Raw genomic sequence first — 25,484 nt, forward strand, 5'->3', positions numbered from 1 at the left:
TTGTTATGGATCAAGAAAATTAAGGGGAATAGATAATAAGAAATTTTTCACACTAGGGACTTAACTTAAAATAAATATGTATTATAATTTATTTATTTTTCATAATAATAAGAAAGGGAAATAACAATGAAAGGGAAAATAACATACTTGAAAAGGGAAGGTTGAAAGAACAAGGTTTTCCCCCCCCACACTTAAATGGAACATTGTCCCCAATGTTTCAAAGAAAACCAACGAAATAGAAAAAAGAAAAAGAAACTAAAATCAATGCTGCCTGCCGCCTCTTGTTCTTGGACCTGGTGATCGTTGACGTACTTCTAAGTCGTCAAACCTGCTGAGCAACTCAGTGAACCGCTGGTCGGTTATGGCATTTCTCGCTTCCTGTTGTTGTTGCATCTGGCGCATCATTTGCATCACTTCGAGATTCTCCGCTTGCATACCATCAATAGCATCCATGATGTCGTCGTTGGTTGCTGACCTTCTTCGTTGACGACGTCGTGAGGATGGACCAACTGCGTTATCGGAAGGGTTGAGCGGGACTGATTGTTGTGCAGGAACTTGATCACCTTGCTCCATTTCTTCAAACTCGTCTGTAGGCGGGTTTGCGTGTGAAGGCTCGGTAGCTTCGGGAGCATTAAGGTCGTAGATGAAGCGGTTGGGGTTGGTGACATCTGTGAGGGCAATGTTGGGTAAAACAACGCTTGGGACTTCGTGGTTACTCACCATAAGATAATACCTTCCGCCTACCCTGTTTTTGATTAGGCGGCTGGACCGACAATAGCTTATATCCATAAATAGGGGTGGGAGAGCTTGTAAATTTTGAAGTCGGTCCCCTAGATTCAAACCAAGTGCTATGGAGGTTATTAATCCTCCAATCACGAAAGGTTGGCGGCCTCTAGCACATAGAGTGCGGATATGATGAAATAAGAAAGAAGCAGCGTTTACCTTTGTATCCATTTCAAAGACGCAGTGGAGGAAGAATAATTCCTTGGCGTTGACTTTGCTGTTGTTCGGTCTTCCAAAAACTGTGTTTTGCAGGATGCGGATAAAATACCGGATGGTTGGGTTATGTATATGGGAAGCAAGTAGTGCATCCCAATTATCGGTTTCCACACCGGATATTTTCCTAAAGAGGTCGAAGGCGTTTATTTGCCACTGGGAGTTCGGAGGGATTCTTGGGTGGACTCGGTCTCCTACAGGGAACTGTAGCATGGCACTCAGCTGATCCTGGGATAGTGAGTATTCGATGTTGAACATGCGGAAGGTTGCGGTACCGGTTAAGTACTCGTCTTCACCGGTGGGAGTGTTGTACGAATAAGAACTTAAAAATTCTAAGGTGAGAGATGGGTAGGTTGGTTGGTTATGAGTGCATAAAAAGGTTAAATCAGCAAGGCGGAGCATCCATTGTATACCTTGAAGTAATCCTAATTCTTGTAAACAATTTAAATCAGGATACCTGGTAGATAGGACACCTCGCTATTGGAAACGCTCGAACTGCTCCCTTTGATAATTATCATCTTCGGATTGGAAGATGATATTTCCGAATTCTTGGTTTCCCGCCATACTGATAAGTGGGTTGAAAGAAGTAAAAGGTGAGAAAATGAAATGTATTTTATAGAATGGTTTATGGTGTATGAAGAAAGGTATGGTGGGTATTTATAGGAAAAAATTTGGAAGTTGGAAAGGGAGTGGGTGAAAAATAAATAAATGTGGGTAAATGTGAGTAAATGGGTGAATGAATGGGGAAGGTAAAAAGTGGGGTGGTGTAACGGTCGTGTCTCCAACGGTTACTAACGTTCACCTAGTCTGAAGGTGTCACGCTCGTGACAGAGGTGTTACGGGCGTCACAGGCACTTGGTGTGACGACTGTGATGGAGTGTGTGACGCTCGTCACACAGTAAGTTTGCAACGGTCACTGCTTGCGTTCTTCCTAATTTTTTTTTTTTTTACTATTATATTTTATTTTTTTGTTATTTTGTTTTGCTTCTGTTTATTTTATTTTGCTATTGTGATACTTTTAAATTTCCTTGCATGCTATTCTACTACCATAATATGTGTATTTCTTTAACAAGCATAGTAATTATTAGCATATAGTGGATATTATTATTTGTAATTATAGAAATTGCATAGATCAAAATAAAATAAACCAATAATGCAATAGCTTCATAAAATAATCATAATGTAACATTGGAAGACCAAAAGCAAACATGCGAAAGAAAAACAAATACTAATATTAAAAATAATGTGAAGCAAAATTAATAAATAGCCTAAACTAAAACTAAGTAACTAAGAAAAACAACTTCTAGCCACTTGCATGATCTTTGGCTGGAGGAGCAAAGGAGTTAACACGGTTTAGCAACTCGTGGAATTGATTTGTCATACTGCTCATGTATCCCAAAAATTCTTGTCCCATGTTAGCTAACTCTTCTCTGAGGGCGTCTTGTTCTGACATCAAGGCTTGAATGATGGTGTTATAATTATCTCCGGGCATATGATGTCTAGGATCGGGTATTGCCGACTCTTCGGTCGGGATGGGTTGAGGAGGAGGGTCAATATCATAATAACCAGATGGTGTCTGAGGGTCAGACTCAGCATAAGGAATCTGGTTATCACAAATCTCATAGTCCTGGATGGATTCAGTAGATCTAGCAGGAGAGGGTATTCCGTTCAGATTGTAGAGCCAGTTATAGCGGTTATGAACACTAGTCCTCGGACTAGGCAAGGTGAATAGGCAAAGAACTTGGTTGTTAATTATTAGTTCGAACTCTTCAGGTCCGAGGTTTGCTATAAACATAATGTTGAAGAGGAAGGGTATACTCATAGTCGCAATGCCACGGAAAGGGCTTAGGTCAAGCATAGGTTGACGTAATCCGATAGCATTACCAATCATGGTTATCAATCCGCCTATTTGAATTGGTGCTCATTCATCTTGGATAAGGCGGTCAAAGTTTGCCAACATAAAAGTGGCACCATTCACAGGACGTTTCTGGGAAGCACAAAACATGATGAAGAGTTCATCATGTGATACTGTAGTAATATTTGACTTCTTCCCAAAAAGGGTGTGGGCCAGGATCTTATGGAAATAACGAAAGGCCGGATTATGTATGTTTCCAGAAAGAAACTCATGTTCCTCGGGGTCGTCATTTCCAGTCAAATTTCCCCAAAAATGTTCAAGTTCTCTATATTCAAAAAGGTCTTCTTGGCTCACTGTGAATGTATCAAAAGAGGTAGGGAAACCTAAAAGGTTGGTAAAATCTTGAATGTTAAATTGATACTCCATGTTGAACATTCTGAACTGAATGAAACCTCTGCTTATTCCTTTTCCATGGCTGGGTAGATAGATCAGGGAGCTAAGGAATTCTAGCGTTAGTCTCCGGTAAGTGACGAATTGTCTTCGGATAGGAGTGGTTTCCCACCCTATTTGATTCAGCAGATACAGGACACTCTCTCTTAGTCCAAGGGCAATCATTGCCCAATCATCAGCATACAAGCTAGGAAGCATCTCTCTCTCTGCTAGTTCCTCAAACTTTTGTTTATGAGCTTTCCCTCTGAATTTGATACCCATACGATCAATTTGTCCCATCAAGTTAGTGTTAGCTAGAGAAAAGAAAAACAAGAGTTTTAGTCAGGATTTGGCCAAATGCCGAAAGAAGAAAAGAAGAAAATTTTTATAAGTTAAAATAAATTAAGAATGAATACTAAATAAAATTTAAAAGAATAATTAAAGAAGAAATAAAAATAAAAATATTTGTGGGTTGTCTCCCACGAAGCGCTTTGTTTAATGTTGCAAGCTCGACATAAAAACTATCAAATATAATCTATAAATTCTGGAGGCATTACGTCTAAGTGCAGGACTTGCAAATCTTCATTGTTCTCTGCATAGTGATAATATTTTAGACGCTGCCCGTTTACGATAAATGGTTCCATAGATTTGCCTTTAATTTCTACAGCTCCACTTGGAAAGACATTGGTGATTTGGAAAGGGCCTGACCATCTAGAACGTAGTTTTCCTGGGAATAACTTAAGTCTAGAGTTGAACAAAAGGACTATATCGCCTTGTTTGAAGATTTTTCTTGATATACGTTTATCATGCCATTTCTTCGTTCTTTCTTTGTAGATTTTGGCATTTTCGTAGGCGTCTTGTCGAAGTTCCTCTAATTCGTTTATGTCAAGAATTCGCTTTTCACCAGCGGCCTTATAGTTTAAATTTAGATTTTTAATAGCCCAGTAGGCCTTATGTTCTAATTCTACCGGGAGGTGGCAAGATTTTCCATAAATAAGCTTAAATGGGTTGTCCCTATGGGAGTTTTGTAAGCGGTTCGATATGCCCATAAAGCTTCCGGTAGTTTCGATGACCAGTCTTTCCTTGAGGTGGCGAATTTTTTTTCCAATATTTGTTTGATTTCTCTGTTAGACACCTCCGCTTGTCCACTGGTTTGAGGATGGTAAGGTGTCGCTACTCTATGTCTTACACCATACTTAAACAGTAGTTTTTCGAGTATCTTAGATATGAAATGCGATCCACCATCACTGACTACTATTCTTGGGACACCAAATCTTGGAAAAATTATATTCTTAAAGAGTCTAGTTACTACTCGTGTGTCGTTTGTTGGAGAAGCTATAACTTCAATCCATTTTGATACGTAGTCAACCGCTACGAGTATGTACTTGTTACCGAAAGAAGGTGGGAAAGGTCCCATGAAATCTATTCCCCACACGTCGAAAATCTCTACTTCCAAAATGCCCTTTTGTGTCATCTCGTCACGTCTAGATATGTTTCCTGTGCGTTGACATCTATCACATTTCTTGATAGCCGCATGCACATCCTTCCATATGTTTGGCCAATAAAGACCGACTTGTAGGATTTTGGAGCAGGTCTTGGATGTACTTGCATGTCCACCATAAGGAGCGGAGTGACAGTGTTGGATTATATTTTCTATCTCTTCTTCAGGTATACACCGACGGAAAATACCATCGGGGCCTCTTTTGAAAAGTAAAGGGTCATCCCAGTAATAATGTTTTATGTCATGGAAGAATCGTTTCTTTTGTTGGTAAGATAAATTAGGTGGAACTATTTCGGCAGCTAAATAATTGACGAAGTCAGCGTACCATGGTGTAACACATATAGCTAAGATGGTCTCTACCTGTTTATCAGCTTTATTTTCTTCGAAAGTAGCTATAAGTTTATCGTACGAGAAATCATCGTTGATCGATGTTCTTTCCGGTTCCAGGTTTTCGAGTCTAGAGAGGTGATCTGCTACTACGTTTTCAGTTCCTTTCTTATCTTTGATTTCCAGATCGAATTCTTGTAGCAACAAGATCCACCTTAGGAGTCTAGGTTTAGCGTCCTTTTTTGTTAAGAGGTACTTAATGGCGGCGTGGTCACTGTAAACGATTATTTTAGCTCCGACCAAGTAAGAACGAAATTTATCTAGTGCAAATACTACTGCTAAAAGTTCTTTCTCGGTCGTGGCGTAATTCATTTGTGCTTCATCTAGAGTTCTACTTGCGTAATATATGACGTGAAGCTTTTTATCCTTTCGTTGTCCTAAAACAGCGCCTACGGCGTAATCACTTGTGTCACACATTATTTTGAATGGTTCATTCCAATCCGGGGTCTGCATTATGGGTGCGGAGATCAATGCTTGTTTAAGCGTTTGAAATGCTTCTAAACATTTATTGTCAAAGATGAATTAAGTATCTTTCATTAATAATCCGGTCAAAGGTTTAGTTATTTTAGAGAAATCTTTAATGAATCGTCGGTAAAAACCGGCATGTCCTAAGAAGCTTCGTACTTCTCTCACAGTTTTCGGAGGTTGAAGGTTTTCGATTACTTCTATTTTGGCTTTGTCTACTTCAATTCCTCTATTTGATATGATGTGTCCTAAAACAATTCCTTCTTGTACCATAAAGTGACATTTTTCCCAATTAGGTACTAGGTTTACTTTTACACATCGCTCTAGAACTCTCTCTAGGTTTTCAAGACATTCTTCAAAGCTTTGTCCGCATACGAAAAAATCATCCATAAATACTTCCATGATATTTTCGAAAAAATCGGTGAATATTGCCATCATGCACCTTTGGAAGGTTGCGGGAGCATTGCACAAGCCAAACGGCATTCGTCGATAAGCGAAGGTACCAAAAGGACATGTGAATGTTGTCTTTTCTTGGTCATCAGGATGAATTGGTATTTGAAAGAAGCCTGAGTAACCGTCTAGATAACAGAAATGAGAATGTTTTGCTAATCGTTCTAACATCTGGTCTATGAATGGTAAAGGGAAATGATCTTTTCGGGTTGCTTTGTTTAGTTTCCTATAGTCAATGCACATTCTCCATCCCGATTCGATTCGTTTGGTTATAGTTTCTCCTTTTTCATTTTCAATAACTGTTATACCTCCTTTCTTTGGTACTACGTGTACAGGACTTACCCATTTGCTATCAGATATAGGATATATGATACCTGCCTCTAATAACTTTGTCACTTCCTTTTTCACTACCTCACTCAGGATCGGGTTTAGTCTCCTCTGATGTTCCCTAGAGGTTTTACAGTCTTCTTCTAGCATGATGCGGTGCATACAAATAGAAGGACTTATTCCTTTAAGATCGGTGATGTTGTATCCTAGTGCGGTTGGATATTTTCTTAAGATATGTAGGAGTTTTTCGGTTTCGAGTTTTCCTAGGTCTGCATTAACTATCACTGGTCGTTCAAGTTCTAAGTCTAGGAATTCATATCTCAGATTTTTGGGAAGTGTTTTCAGGTCGAGGTTTGGTTTCTTAAGGCATTGCGTAGGGTCCGGTGTTATTGCTAAACATTGGTTAAGTTCGTCTTCTACACGATAGTCAAACAATTTGTCATTTTCTAACTCTGTTTCTTTTATGAATTCATCGATGATATCCATAAAGTAACATGTGTCTTCTATTGCAGGTGCTTTCAAAAATTTGGAAAGAATGAACTCAATTTTCTCTTCTCCTACTTCGAAAGTGAGTCGTCCTCGTTTTACGTCTATGATCGCACCAGCGGTTGCTAAGAATGGTCTTCCTAATATAATGGGTGTAACTTCATCTTCTCTTATGTCCATAATTATAAAATCGGTTGGAATGTAGAATTGACCTATGCGCACGGGAACATTTTCAAGAATTCCTACAGGATATCTAACAGAACGATCTGCTAGTTGCACAGATATTTTAGTTGGTCTTAATTCTCCCATTTCCAGTTTCTTGCATATGGATAAAGGCATAACACTGATACCGGCTCCTAAATCGCATAAGGCTTTATCTATGACAAATTTTCCTATGTGACAGGGTATAGAGAAACTACCAGGATCCTTAAGTTTTGGAGGCATATTCTGGATTATGGCGCTACATTCAGCAGTGAGTGTAACAATTTCGCTCTCTTCAAATTTCCTTTTATTAGAAAGAATTTCTTTTAAGAACTTAGCATATGAGGGCATCTGCGTAATAACTTCTGTAAACGGAATTGTGACGTTTAATTGTTTCAGTAGGTCAACAAATTTTTTAAATTGGCCCGCATCTTTGGTTTTAATAAGCCTTTAAGGGTAAGGGATAGGTGGTTTATAAGGTGGTGGAGGCACATAAGGTTCTTTCTTTTCTACGGTTTCCTTATTACTCTCTTCCTGTTCCTTAGGTTTACTTTCTTCCTCAGTTGACTTTTTAGAGTTTTGGTTTTCCATCCTTGGATCAGACGGTCCTTCTACCTCTGTTCCACTTCTCAATATGATTGCATGAGCGTGGCTCTTCGGGTTAGGTTGGGGCTGTCCAGGAAATGTGCCAGTTGGGGCAGCAGTAGGCGCTTGTTGTTGAGCTACTTGTGAGATTTGTGTTTCCAGCATTTTGTTATGGGTAGCCAGGGCATCTACTTTACTTGCTAGTTGTTTAATTTGTTCGCTAGTGTGTACATTCTGGTTTAAGAAATCTTTATTGGTTTGCTGTTGAGAAACTATGAAGTTCTCCATCATGATTTCCAAGTTGGATTTCCTAGGAATGTTATTGTTAGGTGTAGATGGGATCGGCTTTTGATATCCCGGAGGTATAGCTGGGGCTTGATTGGGAGCTTGTCCTGGTGCGTATAAAGCATTATTACTCTTATATGAAAAATTAGGATGGTTCTTCCAGTTAGAGTTATAGGTATGCGAGTAGGGATTTCCTTGAGCATAATTCACTTGTTCTGCTTGGATTCCTGTTAGGAGTTGACAATCTGCAGGAGTGTGACCTTGGATTCCACAGACTTCGCAATTTTGAGTTGCGCCAACCACGGTGGCTGGAGGTGATACATTTAAACTTTCAATTTTCTGGGCCAGAGCATCCACTTTTGCATTAACATGATCAAGGCTACTTATCTCGTACATGCCACTTTTCATTTGAGGTTTCTCTACCATTGTTCGGTCGCTTCCCCACTGATAATGGTTTTGGGCCATGCTTTCGATAAGTTGATAAGCATCGGCATAAGGTTTATCCATAAGCGCACCACCTGCGGTGGCGTCTATTGTTAACCTTGTGTTGTATAAGAGACCATTATAGAAGGTATGAATTACTAACCAGTCCTCTAAACCATGGTGTGGACAAAGTCTCATCATGTCTTTGTATCTTTCCCATACTTCGAAAAGAGACTCATTATCTTTCTGTTTAAATCCATTTATCTGGGCTCTCAACATAGCTGTTTTGCTTGGAGGAAAATATCGGGCAAGAAAGACTTTCTTCAACTCGTTCCATGTGGTGACTGAGTTGGAAGGAAGAGACTGAAGCCATCTTCTAGCTTTATCTCTTAACGAGAAAGGAAAAAGATGAAGTCGAATTTCCTCAGAAGTGACACCATTAGCTTTAACAGTATCATCGTATTGGACAAATACGGATAAATGAAGGTTTGGATCCTCGGTAGGATTTCCAGAGAATTGATTTTGTTGCACTGCTTGTAGCAGCGAAGGTTTAAGTTCGGAGTTGTTTGCTTCGATTGCGGGTGGAGCAATACTCGAATGCGGCTCATCTTGCGATGGAGCGGCGTAATCTCGAAGAGCACGAGCTGGTTTCTGCCATCTCGGGTATCGACGAAGGAAGAAGATTTTTGAGGTCGGGCACTTCGATAGGAGGGAGATTGTTTGCAGCACGATATTCCCGAATTCGTCGTAAGACTCGGAGATATAGTTCAATGTCGTTGATTCGTAAGTAAAACGGCTCGCCTTGTGAGCGAGTGTGTGGCATACAAATCAACGAAAGAAAAAAAAATAAAAATAAAAATTGCCTTAGTCTCTACAGCGTAACAGAAGAGTTACGATATCGACTAAATAAAAGTACCCGGCAACGGCGCCAAAAACTTGATTGCGACTTTATGAGTCGATTTGGGGTACTAACTGCAAGTGCACAGTTCTATCGCGTAGTTTTAAAAGATATTGATCCCACAGGGACTTATGAATCGATATACCGTTTTCTAAGGTTACTTCGTAAAGCTAAGGCGGATGATACTTTGATTGTTTGGGGGAAAAGTAAAACTAAAATTAGATCTAAATTAAATATCAATTAAGCGGATATCGGTATGTAGTTCGTCGTAATTAGGGAATCAAATCTTCGTTGGTTTCTTGGTTTTAAAATAAATCTTTTCAGTAGATACTATTGATTAAAAGTCTTATCTCAAACTCTCACTCTGTTGAATAAACTATGACTTTATATTAACGTAGCTGTCACTTATTAGTTAAGTCCAAAATCACTTTTTGAAAACAACAGAATCTATAGAAACCTTTTTTAATAAAACACTAACCGTTTAAACATCCTCGTCTCAAACTCTCGCTCTATTGACTTAGATTATATAATTAAACTTAAATTCTTAACTCTCGTCCTCACATTTAACCTTTAAAAGTATTTTTTGAAAAAGATTAGAATTTAATTAACTCTAAAAATTGCTTTCGCCTTGATTTAGAATTAATGTCCAATTTACACTGTCCAGTTAAAAACTCAAACTTTCATTCTATTGATTTTAACTTCTTTATGTCTTTTACTTTCGTACAAAAACTTTGGGATTAACCCTGTAAATTGAGACCATAAAAAGAGTGACTTTATTTTTAAATAAAATTAAACCAACTTAGTTTTGATTCCTTCATTCCGCTTACTTTACATACCGATATCTAAAATACTTAGCCGGACATGCTAAACGGGTCTAAACAATCATCATGCTTAAATAAAACCATATCAGGCAAACAATATAAATAAACAGTAATGCAAGGCATATATAACTTAAAACAATAAATTAAAGAACCTGAATAATTAATAGCAATCTTGAACACTCCACCACAGACCGGTTGGATTTGTTCTTGAACTCTTCAATCGGACAGGAAAATAAAAGCGAAGGAATAAAATACTATGATCTAACGTAAGGTTAGATCCAGTAAAAGATACACAATAGTTTCCGGTGTAGAAACTATTGTGTGAAAAATTAATTAAGTGCTTGAAAGATTGACTGGAAAAGAAAAGAAATAAAAATTGCTAGGAAAGTAAAGTGCTGAAAAAATTAAAAAGGCAATAAAATAAATGTAGTGCCGAAAACTGGAAAAATTGAGAGAGCTTTAGGGTTCCATAATTGGTCCTATTTATACCAATGCATTAAGTGACCGTTTTCCATTCAGTAGGTTTTTCACGTCAATTGGTCAAGCGAAGAAAGAGGAGGAACGTGCTTCCGTTGCTTCTCTTACGCGTCAAACCCAAAAATATAGGAATGGGGGGTGTGACGCTCGTCACACCATGTGTTACGCTCGTAACACAAGGTAGCAGGCCGTGACGCTCGTCACACCTTGTGTGGCGGTCGTCACAGGTTCAACGCTCCTGGCTTGTAATTGTGGGCTGGGCTTTAGTGCAATTTGCTTTCATCCTCTTTTTCACCCCCTTTTCTTCCTTTTTCACTTATGCTTCAAATAAGTTACCTGAGACAAATAGAAGGAAAAATACCAAGTAATATCGAATAAAATGAAATAAATCGAAACAAATGATAATATAATTTAATTAAATCGAGTCCAAAAATGTGATATTATTTCATGTTATCAAGATTCACGTTGAGCCCGAAAGCTAATTCAAATCCTCTAAGAATTCCTTTAATACTCCAAAGATTATCCCAATGTCCATTGCATAGCATGATAGTATCATCAGCGAACTAAAGGATATCAAATTGAATATTCCTGTTCAAAGAAAAACCTTTGTAATCTTTCAATCTCATAACATTTCTCATCATACATGATAGAACTTCTATTTCAAGGATGAATAAGAAGGATGAAAGAGGATCACCCTGTCTTAACCCCCGACTCACTTGAAACTCAAAAGTTGGACAACCATTAACCAAAAAGGAAATAGTGTTTGTGAAAACCATGGTCTCTATCCAATTCATCATTTTTTGTCCAAAGTTCATAGACTTCAAAATATACCTTAAGTAATTCTAAGAGATACAATTTTGAGCTTGTTTAAAGTTAATCTTTACTACTAAACAATCCTTCTTGAGTCTCATAGCATAGTCCATAACCCCATTGACCACCAACACTCCATCTTGAATATGTATTTGAGATGTAAAAGTTGACTGACATTGTGAAACTAAACCATTCACCACCTGCTGAAGTCTAGCCACCAAGAGTTTGGATAGAATCTTATAGAGGTTGCCTATCAAACAAATTGGCATGTAGTCATGGAGCCTTTGAGGATTGGAATTCTTAGGAATTAAGGCAAGAAATGAAGAGGTTAATGATTTGGGGAGGACAACTTTCAAGTGGAAATGGTTGATAAAACTTAGATCATCTGCTTTAATTATCTCCCAATAGTTTTTGAAAAACTGAAACCGAATCCGTCCGGTCCCGGGCTCACATCACTATCTGTGTTCAAAATCACCTCCTTAACTTCATCTTCACTAAATGAATCTTCAAGAAAAATCCTCTTCGTCTCACTCAATTTCTTAAAATAAACTCCTCCAAGGACTAGCCTCCTTTGAACTGGTTTCTGAAGACAGATTATTAATAGCATCTAGTGCTCATCTACTTGAGTATCTATAGCACAAGAGCACAAAATACCATAAACAAAACAACCAGGGGGTGAGAATATATTCAATAAAGTTAGTGGTGCATAAACAATAAAGGATAGTATAATTCAAGAAATCACCAATCACATGATATCATTCACAACAATTATCAATCGCAATACAGATGTGTATGCAATGCATAAACTCCTTGACTCTATATGCATGTGGTATCAATTTAGATGTCATAGGTATTTTACTGGTTTAGTCCATATCATCGATGGTTCCCCTTCGGACCATAAATGTCATTGATCCCCCTACTGAATCAACAACGCGCCCCTGATCCCCTTACTAAATCAAAAACTCGTCACTGGTTCCCCCTTCAGGACAAGCGATACACCACCAGACCAAGTCCGTACACAATGATGTATAAAATACAACAACATATAGAGATGCAATAATCATCAATGGTTCTTCTTCAAATCACATACATCGCCAATAAGGCCATCAACTCTACATAATAAACATGATATATAGTTATACCCCTTACAATATACATTCATACACTTATTCAACAAAAATCATTCATACATCAATAGAAGTAAATCAAACAAATCTTAAACATATCAATTTTACTCACCAACTCACTAAACACATCAAAAAAACAACAAACAGTCGCCACAATTGATCTTACAACTCACTTTACGCATTTAAAAGGTTCAATTCCCATCCTCATACATACATATAACCTCCAAGCTATTACTATGACGTAGTATTACACGTCATCTTCCTAACACTTTGAACCGCACCTCAAACGGAGTCACGAAACTCAAGTTACACACAAAATGACGTGCTTGGTACAAAAACCAGGGAGCTACTACGGCCATCTGTGTTGGATAACATGACACATAACACTCCCTAAGAAACCACCCCCACCCTTAAACAATCCTCTGGTACAAAAACCATAGGATTCTATGGATTCCCGTTGTAGCTACAACGGCATGTAACAGCTGCAACGACCCGTAGCAGCTCCTAGAACCCTAAAATCCGGTTTCACAATTTTGTGTGATTTCTCTTGTTTTCCAATAGTGCATCAGACCCTAAACCCCAAAATTTTAATTCTAACAACCCTAAAACATATCATGTCATAAGATACATGAATCAAAGGGTAATTAACACATCACAACATCAAAATCAACATCATCATATCAATTCTTGATGTTTTTCATCAACACATAACATCATCATCTCTAATGTTTTCATGGAATTCAATCACACAATTCATATCTAAATAGTACTTAGCATGATTAATACAATTAAAATTACAAATAGATTAATTAAATTATGAAGGTTCTACATAAACTTCACACAATTCACAAATCCTCAACAATGGAGGACCACACAATCAAACAATGAAGAGGATGAAGATCTCTCACCATCCTTTATGAAATACGAACCCAATAATGAGCAATCCCCCCTTACCTGGATTTTCCAGCCAAAACCTTACAATTTTAATGATGGTAGTTCTCCCCTATAAGTTTGCTCTTGCCTCCTCACTCCTGATTCCCACAACTTTTCACATACAACACCAAAAACCCATTTTCTCCTTCTTTTTCTTTTAAACAAAAAACCTAATTTTAATTATTATAATTTCTATTTCTCCCCCTTAATCATGACAATCTTCTCCTTGTCCCACAAGATATTTTATTATTCTATTTCCCACCACATATCTCATTGTTTTACATATACAGAGCACGCCTACAAAAATACACAGAGCACTCCAACAAATCATATAAACATATTTAGCGAAATAAAATGAATTAATTTAAAAGTTGGAGTGTTACACTTTGCGTAACATTCCATGTAGTATTCTCATAGTGGGTCAATCCAGTATAAATATTACTCCTAAAATTTATGCATATGTGAAGACTTGATAACTCTTTATCCATGATCTATGAGATTGATCATCATTCTATCTACATAGTAGTCTTAATGCTTTAATATTATCTCATTTCACAATAAAGTTTGACTATGGATACTTTTTATAAAAACAACCATAACAAAGAAATGTTTTTTATTATCAATAAATAATTCGATACAAGTACCAAAAACTATTGGCCTATAAGGCTTACACCAATATCTTGATGGTCAGAAGATCTGCATGACCGGACCCTTGGCTTGGGATTACATCCAACCTGTGTTGTGTGTGTCTGACTCTAGTTTTTGAGGCTAAAATGGACTGATTTACTTGGGCTCAGAGCTTAATTAGAATCTATGGGATGCTTTTCCGGTTTGAGAGTCTAGGGATGATGCATCTTGTGTCGCTCATCCCCTTCTCGAACAGAATTCGAGTTCTGTCCAACGGTAGCGTCGAACAACACTCGAATGTAGATACCGAAATATTTCCTAAAGATCGACATCCAGGAGGCCTCTCACGGGATATCCCTAGTGGCTCCCTGCTTCGTCATTTGATCGGTGGAAGCCCTGGGTGCATTCGATGGAAATCCTATTATATTCACGAAATGCACCTCAGTACTTGTGCGGTGCTTGGTGTTAACTACAAACTTGTGCCACTCGGGCGCCATTAACTATAAACTTTTTCCTCTTTCTTTATGCCGACTATGCAGTCACTCCGGTCACAGCAGAAAGCGTTGGTATCTTCATCCGTCCAGAATTCGGCAAAGCTCGAGCCCGATCTTCTTATAGATTGGCTTATGAGGATGACATGGTCCTAAAGCTTGGGTATGGGATCCTTTTCCCTCCTAATTTTTGAAGTTGTTAAAGGAGTTGTAGGCCTTTCCGGTGGAGAGGTGGTCGAGGTGTTGTCCGACCGGATCGTTTCTAGTGACTTCCCACGTTTTCCTTTAAACATTATCGTTTTTGAGATCTAGTGAGGTGCGAATAAAGTAATTGAACGACTTGCACAGATTCACTGAGGTAGTTTAGATATGAAGGATAAATGTGGCTCCTATTTGAAGTTTCTCATATGTTGCAAATCAATGTCTAGATCTGGAGCTGAAATCTTGGATTTCGTAGGAATCATAAGTCGATTCCCACAGACGGTGCTAATGTTCCGCTGCGGAACCAAAAATAGAAAGGATTACAAAAACTACGATTAACTGAATCTTCTAGAGCAATGCGACGATGCAAAACCATGGATCAAAGTTCACAATCATGGTGCTTCTTGAACCAGTGGTATCGGTCTTGATGCAATTTCGTTAATCGGTGTTTGATGTCTCCGATACGATGGACCTAGGGGATACCTGCATGGTTAACACTCCAAGACCAAAGTCATTATAAGGTTCAAGATAGCGGTAATGAAAGTGGAGATTAGATATTGTGTATCTAAAAACCCTTTACGAAGGTATTTATTCCTTGGGCATGACATGGCAAGTTAGATGATGGGTCTCGTGTGATTGGTCCTTTGGCTGATGTAGAGCATTGGGTCCCTGATCTTTGGTAGTTACGGAACAATGAAAAAGTGGGAAAGATCAACATTGAACAAATTTAATATTGTATTTATATTTTCTATATCATCATTCATCTTATATACCACTTCAAATCTCAGAAAGCATCATTTAATGTTAACCAAAAATATTTTCAAAGATTGTGCATAATAGCCATTGAAGTTGTGCCTTAAAAAGCTGAATTTAGTGTTGGAATGAAAGTGGTATTCGGATAATAGGATGTGATTTTTAAATATAACTTTTATTTTTTCAAAAAATGCTTTGTTTCAAACTGGTATTCAGCTACCAGGATGTGGTATTCGAATACCAGCTAAACTAATGTCTTTTTTCATGAACTAGAATCAATATTTTGAATGGAAAAACTTCATGGGACTTTTTCTAACTAATGCAATCATTCATAAATGTTTTCATAAGTGTATATAAAGCATCATACACTACAAAAAAAATTATACACATTCATAACCAAATTAAAATTATTTTCAAAGTGTTCTTCATTTTATAGTTTGAAATTATGTGAACTTTCATAAACCATAAAAAGTTTCTTAAACCAAAACAAAATCTAAGGAACTATGTGATATACATTTGAGTTATTAAATTGATAATAATCATCAATCAAAGTTTGAATCTAATTATTGTATAGGCAACATAAGTTCTTAATTTCTCTACAAAATCAAGTATGACTTGTTTCACCATTGTGTTAGGTGACAATCATCATAGTGTTTGGTGATTGTGAAAAAGAATCTTTGATTCAGGGAGAGTCAGAGTTCACCATAAGGCTTGATGTTTGTTTGTGTGTGTATTAGAAGATTGTAATGAAGTCTTGGTGAATAATTGTACATGGATCTAAAATAGTGGAAAATCCTCTAAGGAGTAGAGGTATTAGATGTACCCTTGGTTGATAAGGGGAACTAGTATAATTCTCTTGTTTTTTTTTATCTTCATGCCTTTAAAATTGTGCACTTTAAATTCATCTTAAGGTGAAATTCTATTCATTGCTTCCAATAAAATACTAATTTAAGAAAATTTGAGCAAAAATGAGAAAAACCTAGCAACCCTAATTCACCCCATCTTAGGTTTCATATCATAGTTACACAAGTGCCTACAAACTATATAATCTTGTTTATAAAAAGGTTCGCTTTAACAGAGTTGTGGTCTTTGATTAATCCGATACTTGGAAATGGAAGAAAAAAGATACAGTGGAAGGTGAAGTCTGACATATTTATATAGACTATGATGAGAATGAAGAGTCTGATGATGAAACAAATGGTGAAGATAATGGAGTTGCTGAAGTTGCACAAACTAAATCCCATGCTCGTGAGAGGCTACAAAGGAGAAGACAAGTATATAGAAGATTAGAGGATTGTGAAATATGACTTGATAATGCAGTCAACAATGAAGGATATTTTATACATTTTGCTCTTTTGGATGATGTATAAGGAAGTTATGAGAGAGTAATTGAGGTCAATTGAGAAGAATAAAACTTGGAAATTGGTACCTCTACTTGAGAAGAAGAAAACTTTTAGTGTGAGAAAGGTGTAGAGGACTAAACTTAATCTAGATGGCTCATTCACAAAACACAAAGTAATATCGGTGGATAGAGGGTTCCTACAGAAACATGGCATAGACTATAATGAGGCATTTGCTCCCGTGGCAAGGCTTGAAACTGTAAGGTTGATGGTGGCAATAACTAATAGTAGAGATTGGTCCTTGCACCATTTAGATGTAAAATATACTTTCTTAAATGGGCCTCTAAAGGAAAATTGTATATGTAACTCAGCCTTCAGGCTCTGTGATAAAAAAGGGAATAAATGGTATACAAGTTACATAGAGTTCAAAGAGCTTGGAATAAAATAATTGATCAATGCCTTGTTAACTCGGGATTCAAGAAATGTACGGTGGAATATGATGTATATTTGCAGGAATCAAAGGAAGACGACATCATGGTGATTTGACTATATGTAGATGACTTGCTTATTATAGGAAACCATTCATGTGCTTTAGAGAATCTAAAGGCTCAAATGATAGAGGAACTTGAAATGACAGACCTAGGCAAGCTATCCGACTTTCTTGGGATAGAGTGTGTGAAGAGCAAAAAATAAATGATCATGTATCAACCAAAGTATGTGAAGGAACTACTTGAAATATTTGAGATGAATGGATGTAAAGAAGTCACAAATCCTTCTAAGACAAACAATAAGTTGAGTGAATGTACAAGTGAAGAAGAGTAGATGCCATATTGTACAAACAAATGGTTGGCTCACTAAGATACTTATGCAATAGCATGCCAGATATATGTTATGCACTAAGTATAGTGAGAAGATCTATGAGCATTGTCATATAAGTCTCACCTAGTTGAAGCAAAGAAAATTCTTAGGTATCTCAAAGGAACCTTGAAGTTAGGTTTGAAGTTTCCAATTGTTGTGAGAGAAAAAAGAACATGTTTGGTTAGTTATAACGATGTTGATTGGTGTTGAGATAAAACTGATAGAACAAGTACATCTGGTTATGTATTTTTGCGCAATGAGGCAACCATCTCTTGGTGTACAAAGAAGCAATCAATCCCCACGTAGTCATCTTATGAAGCTGAGTATATAACATGATCATTTGTCTCAAGTTAATCAAATTAGCTTTAATCTTTGTTGAAGGATCAAATGTGTGAATTGTAAAATCCTATGAAGTTGATGATTGACTACAAATATGTAATAAACTTGGTCAAAAATCCAATTTCACATATAAGAAGCAAATATATTGAGACAAGATTTCTTTCATAAGGGAACAAGTGATGAAAGACGTGATACAAGTCACACATTTCCATGCAAATGAGCAATTGACATATGATTTTACAAAAACCTTGTAGATAATTTTTTTTGAATATTTGAGGAGTCAATTAGGACTCATAATCATTTAGAATTATGGGGAGACGATGTAATAATTTTAAAGGAGGGTTAAAGCTAACTAGGAGTTAGATTAAGCCGTTAATTAATTTAGTTAGCTTGTGACTCAAGTAAATCACTTAAATCATAAGCAACTATAAAATCAACCATCTTTATGTCTTTCATGTAATACATTTTTCATAAGCTTGAGTGAATCTTGAGAGAAACAATTTTAGCAAACACCTCTCTCTCTCCTTTCTGTTTTTTCTCATTCCCACTTATGTGTTACTTTGTCATATATATATATATATATATATATAATATATAGATAACATACTATGAAGTTCATATAATTTTTTAAGGGTTTTATTTGGATATGTGTTATTTGATGGGTTTAATGATTAAACTTTTATCAAAATTATATATAGCAATTTTAAAAAATATTTTTGATTTTTTAAATAAAATTTTTGAAGTTTTTGATTGATAAATATAAAAAATTATTTACATTAATATACATATTAGTATATCACACTTATTTAACTCAATTACCACATCAATTGAGTGATCTGACTCACCCTTTATAAATTCTTCTAATTTATAAAAATAATAACATATATAAAAATAATTTAAATTTATACTATCCTCTGTTTTAAAAATAGATTATACAAATTTAATCGTAAAACAGTTATTTTTATAAGCATTTCTACTATAAACTGTAAATAAAATATTTATCTGATAAACATCTCCATTTGTTATTTATCATTAAACAAAAGTGTTTGGTTATGAGTAAGATTTGAATTTTCCTGGCAGCTGTTACTACATAGACTCCTTACTTGGTTAAATCATTCTAATAGAGGATCTCAAGGATACCACTTGTATATTTTTGTTCACAAAGAAATGAATCTCAACCTCACCTATTTGTGCTGTGAATATTTTCCTAGCCTGTGCAGGTTGCGTCATTCAGATGGAGTGAAGTTTATTATATTTTCTTGCAATACTTCACATTGAGGAAATAGCAGTAAGGGGTTGGCATTGATTAATTTCACACTCATTCAATTAGGGTTTTTTCTCTCATATCTCTCTTCCATTATTTAGACAAAACATAACATATAATTAAACACTATACTCCAAGAAAGTATAATTCTAGCGACAGATAGAGACCTTTTCCCCTACATTTGTACAACATACACATAAAACATAGACGGGGACAGTAATTTAGTACGACTATGACCCCTCAAATAATGATATGTTACCTTATCTATACAATTATTGTTCTTGACTTGATTTCCAAGGTGGTCCATACAATATCATTTTCTCGCTATTTATTTGTGGAAACCTATATAGCTGTGAAAGAGTTCCCCACACACTTTTCGAATCCCAGCCAGATTGCCATAGTCAATCAATCCTCAAAGATATGAGGCTGTGATGTTTCTCTGTGATCATATTAATGATTTTTGTGTCTGTCTTTATTCGTGTCCTAATCATCATGTCCGTTTGGTCGTTAAAAGGGTGTGTACATATGGCCCCCCTCATGACAATTTACCTTTTAGATTTATATGTGTTGTCTTTTTAATATTCCCCAAATTTGTATATACTGGATCTAAAGGAAGTGACATTTTCAAAACCGTATTGTGCACATCCAAAAAAAAAAGAAAAAAAAAGATAGGAGTTTAATACAAGATATCATATTAGCTTAATGGATTCATTGAGTTTGAAGTAGTGATGATTGTTCGATTAAGATTTGATGGATAATGGATTCACGAGTTTAATATAAAATTTAGGATTTGATCTTGATTAAGTGTCACTGATATTTTAAATTCTCTAAATTCTTTGAATTCGTGATAACATATATCAATGTATGCGGCCAAGAATCTACATCAAATACAAGAAATTAAATTCTCTACCAATTGTCCATTTACACATTCACACATTTGAAATATTGATGATAATTCAATTAAAATTTGATTGTCTAAAAAATATATAGAATACACAAATAAAAAACAACTTAAGTGTGAATAGAGTTTTCAATACGATCATAAGATTTTAAAGTCAAGATGGTATTGTAGTTTAATATATATAATATGATAGTCATGCTAAAAATAATAAATCAAATTGATTCGAAGTTTTATATTAATTATAAATATGGAGATTGAATCATTTATAAGTGGGAGAATCCACACACCTATCATCTTAAGATTTTGAGTGAATTGAGTGAATATGTGGTGTATCTCTCACTTGTGTGTTGCTCTTAACTCGGTGTTTATACCCCCTCTCATGATCCAACAAATAGTATCATGAACCTTTGGTTCAAATAAAGGGACCGACTTATTTGTATCGAAATATTCAAGAAGAGATGTTCCGTTGAAATCGAAATATCCAGGAAGAGGTGTATCAAAATAGTCAAGAAAAGATGTCAACGGTGATATAAATGTACGTGGACAAAAGAATTTTTACGTGAGGGAGAGTATTGTGGAATAACACTTGATGAGAAGTGTTAAGAATAATAAGTCAAGTGTGAGTTGGAGTCTTAAATTGATTATAAATGTGGAGACATGAGGATTTATAAATAGAAAAATCTAAACATCTATTATCTTAAAATTTTAGATAAATATGTGGTGGTGTCTATGACACTTATATATTATTTTTGATCTAATGTTAATGTTGCTCCTCATAACCTAATAAACCTTACTTTTAAATTGGGACGGACGATGTTGTAGTTGTTTTTATTGTTGTTGTGTTGCATATTGAGATTGATGTGACATAGTTATAGTTTTAATTTCTTATAAATTATTTAACCACCATGTCAGTATACTATTTGTTCGCAATAACAGTTGCGATCTATGTTTGTTCGTTTATATTGATAAAGAAGTGTTTAATGTTTAATATACACATTTGAGAAACTATTAAAATATAATTATTAGATTTTAAGTAAATTGGAATTTAGATTTCTAAAGTATCATTTTTTTATGAAAATACTTAACCAAACATGGTCGGTATTGTTTGATTCGTATGTTAATACAATTATCAGGGTTGATGATAAGGATGAGTAAGATGAGCTATAATACACATCTAATATTTTGGCTTAATGAAACCGTAAACAGAACTTAATTACACATTTTTATAGTTAAAGTAATTCTTTTGCATGGCAAAATATATTAATAATGATAAAGGGAAAAACACCAAAATGCAAATAATCCTAAAACATAAAAAATGTCTAGAGAATTACCAAGACTACAAAAAGTAATAACCAACCAAAGAAATCATTTTAGAGAACATAAAATAGATCAAACAAAAAAAGCAAGCGAAGTGTTCATGTAACTAAAGACCAATTCCTAAGTAATTAGGTTATATCTCTTACCTCTATAACCACCATTAGCGGATTAAAAATCATCAAGAGAACAATACAAACCACATACCATTATCTACTTCAAAGCTAAGACGCACACTAGATCCATTATAGGCAGGGACAGAGCCAACAATTTTGAATAGTGGGGTCAATATAAATATAACATTTTATTTTCAAAAATATAAATATAAATTATAATTGTATTCTACGATTTTTTATGTTCTGAGAATGTTGAATGATTTTCTCATTTTTAACATCAACAAAACTATCTCTCTCAATGTAAGTAACTAAGCAATCATTTAACCAATCATCACCCATGCGATTTCGCGTTCGATTCTTGATAATATTCATAGTAGAGAAAGCTCTTTCAGCTGTTGCAGTTGCCACCGGTAATATCAGAGATAACTTTAAAAGCAAATATATCAACGGGTACACAACATGTTTTTTGGTCTCTACGAGCTTGATAGAAAGATCATCAATCCCCTATAATTCTGAAAATTCACTGTTAGAGCATATATCTAAGAAATAGTTTTCAAGTTGACAATCTATTGCCAATATTTCAACTTGAGAAAACTCTAAAGGATAAAATTGAGCTAAACGAATCAACCTCTCCTTATCAAATGCAGAAAATGAATCTCTTGGACTTAAACAAGCTACACAAAGGAGCAACTCAGTATTCACTTCTGTAAAACGATTGTTCAACTCTTGAAGTTGTCGATCAATCACTTCATAAAATAATCCAACTTGGAAATGGTGTAAATTAAATACTTTCTCCATTTTTCTCTTTGACTTTTTTTGTGCCGGTTGAAAAGTGTCATCCATATCTGAAATGTCAATATCATTATGCTCACAAAATAATGAAACATCATTCAACAAAGAATCCCAACCATTATCTCTTATAGCTTGTAGCCTTATTTTAGACACTTTTATTAACTTCATAGCAATTACAATATCTTGATCACTTCTTTGTAATGCTTGAGATAAATCATGTGTAATTCCTAAAACTATTTTCATCAAGTGCAGGATGAAAATAAATTCAAAAGATTGCATATAATTCATCAGCATTAGTGTTTCACCTTTTTTATCTAAATTTGTTCCATCTTCCTCATCATTTCTAGCACATCAGTCATAGAAGAGAATAGAAAAACTATACTAAGTAATGTACCATAATATGAGCTCCATCTTGTTTCCCCTGCCTTCTTAATTGTCATTTCTTGATTCAAGCCATGCCCACCAGAGATTTCTCAATGTTCAAATGCTTGTTTCATCTTTGTAGCTTGATTTTCACAAAGAATATCTTGGCGCTTACATGATGTTCCAACAACATTATACAAATTCATAACCAAATTAAAAAATAAAGCAATTTTAGAATGCTTTTTTTGCTAATGTCACAAGAGCTAATTGAAGTTGATGGACAAAATAATGAATAAAAAATGCATAACAAATCTCTTTTAAAGTCAAGCTTTTTAGACAATTGTATTCACCCTGCATATTACTTGCTCCGTCATAGCCTTGTCCACGTATCCTTGACAAACTTAATCCATATTTTGCAAATAATGACTCCAAACCCGATTCCAATGTTAGAGCACTAGTATTTGAAACATGAACAACATCAATAAAACACTCAATAACTTTTCCTTTATTATTTACATAACGTATAACCACAATCATTTTCTCCTTCACTGAGATGTCACGAGATTCATCAATTAAAGTAGCAAATAAATCATCTCCAAGACCATCCAGTATAACTTGAGTAGTGACTGTTGCAACAGTTTTAACAATATCCTTTTGAATATCAGGAGATGTTAACTTAAGATTTCCACGACAACTTTTCCAAACTTTATAAATATCTTCATTATGGTTAACAAGAAAACTCATAAGTTCAAGAAAATTCCCCTTATTTCTGGATGAAATTGACTCATCATTACCACGAAAAGTTAAATCTTGTGCTAATAAATATCAAATGCAATCAATTATACCTGTCAAATGAATTCGATAGTCCTCTTTAACTTGATTGAATTGTTTACACAAGACACCTTCAATATGTTGATTTTGTTTCATTAGAGCTTGACAATTTCTCCATGCTTGATTATGAGAGTTATTTACATCTCCAAGATGAACTCGAAACATTTTACTTTTTTTCCAATTTGTAAAGCCTTCTGTTATAAAGGCATCACCACAACCTTTATGTTATTCAAGATGTGACCTCATAAGATAACAACATAAAAAATATGCAGCATCCTCACTTTGACTATATTCCAATCAACTACCATATTTTAAATATCAATCCAAATTAAACTTACGAAAGGTATCTCTAAATTTTCTTTGTGGAAAAATAGTTTCTTTTGGTTGACAAGGACTCTTTTGTAAATAATATCTTCTAATTTCATCTCTATCACTTGGATGATAATCTGACATTTTTGGCCTTAAACTGGGATCGTTAGGAAGTTTTTCCAATTCAAACTCCAAAAACCTTTTTTTCATAGGAGGACCCAGTTTGGGGCTTCGACGTTCATTAGGTGTTTGAGGATTAGGAGTTGATGATTGCTCTGTTGATTTTATTTTGAAATATTTTTCCATTTCTTATTACTAAAAACAAAATAAAAAATCACAATTAAAATCATATTCAGAAAATTCATAATAATACTATAAAATTGATACAAACACAACAATTTCAAACAAACACTACAAAACTCTAAAAATAGATTATATGGCATTAACAAAATCTCAAGCTCAATAAAATAATAATATATTCTTATTACAATAATAAAAATAAATTATAAATCCATAAAGATTAAAATTAAAAAGTTTACCTTTTAAAAGATCAACAATGGAGTGGGAGAAAAAAGAATACGAAAAGTGGTTTGTTTCTATTTGGAAAGAGTAAAAGAGAGTTAATAGGAATATGAAAAGAAATAGGAATTAAATTTTTTAATTTTATTTAAAGAATTTATTTTATTTTAAATGCAGATGAATGTGTATTCCGTATCATTTTATTAAGTGGGGTCATTATTAAATTTTATTCCTAATTTTTAGCATATTAAATATATTAATATATTACTTATATTATTAAATATTAATCAATGATGAGTGTGGTGGGGCATGGGTCCATCCTTTCTTCTTACTGCATCCGTCCTTGATTATAAGTTAATGGAAGTTATAGCGTTTTAAAATCAATCAGAATACATTTAAGAGTTCATCCATGATATACCTAGCAATAACTTCCAGGAGAAAAAAATACTTTTCTCCTCCATCTCTTTCACAGTTTTTATAACTCCATTAAAAATAACATCATTTTGAGTTATCCAAATAGTCCAAACTACAACGTGTCATATCATAAGAAAATCATCCCTACACTTAACACCACGGTCTAGAAAGAGAAAAACTCAAAAAGAAGTATGTGATCACTAGGAAGAACTATATGTCAATCCAACTACCGAAAGTTCTTATACCACACTAATAAAACTAACTCACAAGTGAGAAAACGATGAGAGACCGACTCAATTCAATCCCCACAGAAAGGGTAATAAATCACTCTAGCGTCACTAATCACTCCCCTTTAAGCTAAGTTTTCTTTTGAAGGGAATCTATCTTGTAGAACTTGTCAAAAGAATATCATCACTTTAGGAGGAGCCCAACTGAATAAGATGAGTGAGAGAATCAAATCCTATGTCATAAATAACAGAAAAGACCCAACAAATTGAACATGATAGTCATTGGCAATAGAGAGTAAATCTTTTTTATAATGCTTACAAATATACTATATATATATATATATATAATATATATATATATATATATAT

At 35.0% G+C, this 25,484-nt stretch overlaps 1 non-coding gene and 1 pseudogene across 1 annotated transcript; one reads left to right on the forward strand and one right to left on the reverse strand.

Annotated features, from left to right (window-relative positions):
• Nucleotides 1-8,562: 8,562 nt before the first annotated feature.
• LOC127088585 (small nucleolar RNA R71) lies at nucleotides 8,563-8,669 on the forward strand. The gene has a single exon (XR_007790416.1). It is a non-coding gene; the product is annotated as a small nucleolar RNA R71 (small nucleolar RNA).
• Nucleotides 8,670-23,046: 14,377 nt separating this feature from the next.
• On the reverse strand, nucleotides 23,047-24,261 carry LOC127082734 (uncharacterized; annotated as a pseudogene).
• Between the last annotated feature and the right edge of the window lie 1,223 nt (nucleotides 24,262-25,484).

This window comes from Lathyrus oleraceus, chromosome 5 (assembly GCF_024323335.1).
Source record: "Lathyrus oleraceus cultivar Zhongwan6 chromosome 5, CAAS_Psat_ZW6_1.0, whole genome shotgun sequence".
NCBI classification, from domain to species: Eukaryota; Viridiplantae; Streptophyta; class Magnoliopsida; order Fabales; family Fabaceae; genus Lathyrus; species Lathyrus oleraceus.